The sequence below is a fragment of the Drosophila suzukii genome, assembly GCF_043229965.1.
Source record: "Drosophila suzukii chromosome 2 unlocalized genomic scaffold, CBGP_Dsuzu_IsoJpt1.0 scf_2c, whole genome shotgun sequence".
NCBI lineage: Eukaryota > Metazoa > Arthropoda > Insecta > Diptera > Drosophilidae > Drosophila > Drosophila suzukii.
In genome coordinates, this window is record NW_027255896.1 from 29,940,544 (window position 1) to 29,946,901 (window position 6,358).

The window sequence follows — 6,358 nt, forward strand, 5'->3', positions numbered from 1 at the left end:
AAATACAATTATTTACTAGTAAAATATATGATATTATCGCATATTATATATATATATAGCTGATACGGAGCTGATCCAAAGCTGATCCAGAGCTGATCCAATGATGATGCCGAGCTGATCCAGAGCAGATCGAGAGCTGTGTGTGTGTTTTTATAGATGTATAAAACTATCGAATCCTTTTCTATATCGTCCTTTATCAATATCATTATCTTTACTTATGAGAACAAATTCATATTTTTCCTTCCAGCATTCCTCACAAATTTTTATAAATTTCTTAAAAGTCATATCGCCTATAACATGATCATTGTAAATATGTTTAACATTCATTTCATCTTGTTTAAAAATTATAATCAAATTAGCGTTGTCACGTATTAAATGTTTTGGTATTTTTGTATAAGTTTAACATAGATAGAAGGAGTCTATGTGTTTGTGGCGGCCCATACAGAAATAATCTCTTATTGCTGCTTTCTTATCACAGATAACGTCATCAAATATCATAATTGAGTGTGGTCTAGCTCTTTCTGGACTGACGACTTCCTCCTTGTCTGAAAACGTGAGCATGTGTATCCCCTTAATTGGTTTAATTAATTTCATTAAATATTGATACTTGGGCTGGTACAGCGATTTTGAATAAATGTATATATTTTGAAATTTAAGTCCATTGGGACTTTCGATTAAACTTATCATTACGTTTGTCTTTCCACAATTAGATGGCCCCACAACTAGAGCGCGTATCGAATTCGGTAATAATGGGCTGTGTGTAATTTTTCCGCTCCTATCCCTCTCACCACAAATTTGATCGACATTTCGAACTTTAATTTGTCTGGTTTGTTTTATAAATCGCATTTTGTTATTGCTATTGTTGTTGTTGTTGTTGTTTCATTGAACAAATTTTTGCAACTACTAATGAAAATACTATAAATATTTGAGTATATATTTCGTTTTTGTTTAATATACGATTGACATCGAAACAGAATAGTCATAAAACAAACATACACGAACACACACACACGGGACTGACAACTGACGTGAGGCAAGACGGTTGTATAGTCGAGTGCGCTCTGAGATTATCTCGTTTTAAAGTCAGTGTAGCGACGGTCGTTACCTAAAAAGTGTACTGTGTATAGTGCGAGACACTCCGGGACTAGAGGTACGTACCAGGGCACTGTTCCGGCGGGGCCTCCGAACGTATCCCCAAGTCTTAAACTGGTGAGGCTGCTGTCGGTTCGTGGGCCAGGGGGGGGATCCTCTCCCGCGCCCATCGAGTGAGAGGCTTTCACCTCGAATTCCCTCTCACGCGCACAGCATCCACAAGCTGCCACCCGCGCGTTTTTTCCCTCATCACTGCAAACAACAAAATCAGCTGTTTACAGTGTTGAACAACGTCGGGGTAGGAGCTTAACAGCGCGGATCCCCGCGCCTAACAGCACATAGTGTTGGAAAGCGCCATAAACGCGGGCCCAGCCAAAGTTTTTGAATTTTGAATATTCGAAATTCTCCAAATTCTGGCACCGGGATTCAGGGACGGCAAATGGCAGAAGGCCAAGGATCGGGCTAAAATCCAACCCCTCCGCCGCGGCGGTGTCTATCAAAAGGGGCACTGGGGACCGAAAAGGGGCGGTATATCCCCCATCGTAAGCCTAGGGGAAATCTGTGGCCAGCGCGGCAGCCTCCCTCGAACAAACCCGGTAGCCCGAGATGGAGGAGGCTGATAACCCTTTCGCGGGCAGACCAGTGGTGTCAAGATCTCCCCGCCAGCCGAGGGAAGATGGGACCGACGGAGTTGCAGCGGCATTTAAGAAGGGCAGCAAGCTCGCCCGCTCGCCGGCACCTTCGGCAACCCAAGTCGATGAGCTGTTCGTAGACACCGAGGAAGCTAAGTATACCCCTAAGAGGACGCGTGATCCTGCGAGCCCAGCTAACTCGCAGAGGACAACGCCGGCCAAAAGGAGCAAGGCCTCCCACGAGGCAACCTGTCTGGAGGATCTCTTGGAGCTGGGGAAGCTTCTGCAGGAGGTATCCACCAAGATGATGGACAAGACGGCGCGCCACATAACTGTCGCCACGAGGGAGACGTTCGTGCGCATGAAGGCGCTTCACACGAACATCCTAGAGGCGAACAGAGAGGGCGGCAAGGACGACAGTATCAGGGTGAATGGGCAAGATGCTGCAATTGTGTGCGCGAAATGCTCTCGAAGCCTGCAGAGCGCCGACAAAGAACAGCAGACAACGCCTGTCTGGAGGAGAGATTCTGCAGCGCAAACGGAGCCTTGGCGAAGGATAAGCCAGCCGACTGTGGCTGGAGGAACCGTGGTTCAAGTGGCCCCACCATCCACGCGCCCAACGCAGCAGAAAAATGCCAAAGCTTCCATGAGCACCCGAAAGAACCCGCCAAAAGGGCCACAAGAGAGAGATGCGACGCACGCTGGCGCCAGTAAGACTGTGAGCCCCGCAAGTCCGGTCGCTGAGTGGGAGGTGGTCAAGAAAAAGCCGAGGGCCACGCGTCGCGCCAGACCCGACGCCGTCGTTGTCCAGGCGAGCGGGAAATCGTACAGCGAGGTGTTAGCCATGGTGACTCGAAGGCAAGATAAACAGCTGTCGGACTTGGGAAGCTGTGTATCCAAGGTACGCCGCACCATTAACGGCAACCTACTGCTCGAGGTGGCCAAAGGCAGCGCAGAAAGTGCAGAAGCCATGAAGGAGAGCATTGCGAGGGTGCTAGGCGACGCAGCGTCAGTGCGAGCCATGTCGGATGAGACCAAACTGCTCGTTCTGGAGATACGAGACATCGACTCCATCGCGACGGAGCAGGAAATCTGCGCTGCGATTGCGAGCCAGTATGGTATCGACGCGGAGCGCATCAGAGTTCGGAGTCTGCGTCGAGGCTACGCGGAGTCGCAGCTAGCTGTGATCAGCTTGCCCTACTCCCTGGGGAAAACCGTCCTCCATCGTGGCGAGGTGCGGATTGGTTGGACCATCTGCAGGATCCGCGAAAGAACAGGCCCCCCAAGATGTTTTAAATGCTTGGAATCCGGGCATATTGCAGTTAACTGCAAGAGCCTAGTGGACAGGAGCGATTGCTGCATGAGATGTGGTGAAAAAGGGCACAAGGCAGCCAAGTGCAGCAAGGAGCCTTCATGTTTATTCTGCTCTGCGGCAGGAAGAAAGGAGACCAGGCACCAGGCAGGAAGCAGACTCTGCCCAGCCACAACCAGCGGGACAGGGAGACCTTGGCCGTCATGCAATTGATTCAGCTAAATCTGAACCATTGTAGGGCCGCGCAGGACCTCCTGAAGCAGACGGTGCGCGAGCTGGGTTCTGAGGTGGCGATACTCAGTGAGCCATACAGAGTGGAAAGCAGCAGCGATTGGGTCACGGATCGCACAGGCAAAGCTGCACTGTGGCTCTGCGGCGTGAGTGTTCCACCAATGCGGGACACGATGGCAGTAGAGGGATTTGTCCGAGCGAACGTAGGCGGCACATGGATCTACAGCTGCTACCTGGCCCCCAGTCTATCACTGACGTCCTTTAGCAGGATCGTGGACGAGCTGATCAGCGACCTAAGAGGAAGGAGCAACGTGGTGATCGGAGGCGACTTTAACGCCTGGGCCGAGGAATGGAGCTCCCTCTATACCAACGCCAGGGGGCGCACCATCCTTGAAGCAATTGCGTCTCTGGACATCGTCCTGTTGAACGAGGGCTCCCAGCACACCTTCAACAGAGCTGGGGCCGGTTCAATCATCGATCTATCGTTCGCGAGCAGCTCGTTATCCCGTAGCACACGCTGGAGGATAGGCGAGGTGTTCACGGCCAGCGACCATGAGGCCATCCTGCTGACAGTTGGCGGTCCACCGTGCCAAAGCCTGCCGATGACCGGGCCAAGAAAAGCCTACCGCCAGGACACCTTTAGGACACAGACCACAGACAAATTGGCAGCCAGACTGGAGGAAGCCTGTGACCAAAGCATGCAGCAGCGTAAGACCTTTCGGAAGCACCACGCGCCAGTGTACTGGTGGAGCGAGGAAATCGCTAGCTTGCGCAGGACCTGCCTTCGAGCCAGGAGGTTAGTCCAAAGGGCGAGAGGCACCGCAAACCTTTCTGCCTGCAACTCTAGCTTTAAGAGTGCAAAGAAGGCACTCAAACTGGCGATTCGGGACAGCAAGAGGGAGAGCTACCTCAAGCTCTGTGACGAGCTGGAAAACGACCCATGGGGAAGAGCCTGCAAGACGGTGGTCAAGCGTGTGAGTGCCGGCAACAGGTCGCCTACTGACCCAGCGGTCCTGGAAGGCATTGTCCAAGTGCTGTTTCCAGAGGGTCGCCGCCAATGCATCCCCCGATGGACGCGACAAATTGGGAGCCAGATATGTCCGGTCACGGAGACGGAACTATTGTCTGTGGCAAGGAACCTGAAGAGCAAGAAGGCACCCGGGCCGGATTTGGTCCCGAACAGGGCAGTGAAGACCCTGCTATCCCTCCATCCGGGCGTGGTAGCATCGTTCTACAACACGTGCATGCTGGAAGGGACCTTCCCCGACAGGTGGAAGCGCCAAAAACTTCTGCTCCTGCCGAAGCCAGGGAAACCAGCGGGCGAAGCTTCTTCCTATAGACCCATCTGCCTGCTGGACACTATAGGCAAGGTCTTCGAAAGGGTCATTGCAACAAGACTTAACGCTGCCATGGAGGACGCCGGTGGACTGTCTTCCAACCAGTACGGTTTCCGTAAAGGGAAATCTACACTGGACGCGATAGAGAGGGTCACCAATATTGCTGCTAAAGCCATCGCGGGTACCAGATGGAAAGGTGGGACGAAAAAGTATTGTCAAAGTAGTGGTCACGCTGGACATACGGAACGCGTTCAACACAGCCGATTGGGGGAGGACACTGGAGGCACTACGGTCCTTCAACATCCCGGACTACCTGCTGAATGTAGTGCACAGCTACCTCAGCAAAAGGGAGTTGGTCCTAGATACCTCTGTGGGCCCCAGGACGTACGAGGTGACAGCCGGTGTTCCTCAAGGCTCGGTACTGGGCCCTCTGCTTTGGAACACGATGTATGACGGTGTTTTGAAGCTCCCACTGCCGAGCAGCTCCGACATTGTGGGCTTTGCGGATGATGTCGCGCTGGTTGTGGCGGCCAAGGAAGTTGCGGCCGTGGAGGCAGCTGCAAACTGCGCAATTCGAGCAGTGGAGGAGTGGCTCGCAGTGGCGGGCCTAGAGCTGGCCTATCACAAAACTGAGGCGGTGCTGATTTCAAGCAGGAAAGCAGTGGAGTCGGCGCACATACAGATCGGAGGGTCAACGATAACTTCTCAGCGTGCCATAAGGTACCTGGGAGTCATGCTGGACACCCGCCTCTCCTACCGCGAACACCTGGAGTTCGTAAACAAGAAGGCAAGCGAAACCACAGGATCGCTCTGCAGGATCCTGCTGAATACCAGGGGACCGAAGCAGGACAGACGCAGGCTCCTCGCGACTGTTGTCAAGTCGCAGTTGCTGTACGCGGCTCCAGTGTGGGCTGAGGCCACTGCTGTGAGTAGCTACATGCGAGGTGTTAACTCGACGTACCGCCTGTGCGCCGTTAGAACTTCGAGTGCCTTCAGGAAGATCTCGGACGACGCAGCCCTTGTCATCGCAGGCCAAGTTCCCCTGTGTGAACTGGTGCGGGAGGCCAAGGAAACTCGCGCGGCTCTAGCAGGCGAACAGGCGGACCGCAGTACCGAGACCGAGGTGAAGAAAAGAGTAAGGATGCAGAGCGTCGTCAACTGGCAGGCAGCCTGGGACATCTCCAGCAAGGGTCGCTGGACGCACAAGCTCATCCCCAGCATAGAGCCATGGCTAAGTAGGAAGCACGGCCAGGTGGATTTTTACCTCACGCAGGCGCTGAGTGGACACGGCTACTTCCGAAGCTTCCTTAAGCGCTTCGGGCACGACACGGAGGACGGTTGCCCAGAGTGCGGCAGCGGCATTGTCGAGGACGCTCAGCATGTCCTTTTTGAATGTCGCCGCTTTGGCTATAACCGCCAGATACTCACGGAGACCACGGGGGCAAGAGTTCGGCCAGAAACCTTTGTGCCCCTCATGCTGCTGAAGGAGGCGAATTGGGAAGCGACGGCAGCCTACGCAGCGAGCGTACTGCGAACGCTGCGTCGCACCGATAACGAGAGGAGAGAAGTAACAGCCTAGGTGGCTACCATTGCGCGAAGCAATACCTTGCGGTGATACCGCGCAACCACGGCCCCCTACTCCTGTTCTTAAACTCACTTTTAATGTATATAGTTGTATGAAATATATGAATACAAAAAAAAAAAAAAAAAACACACACACACATACACACACAGAAATGCAAATGCATAAATGT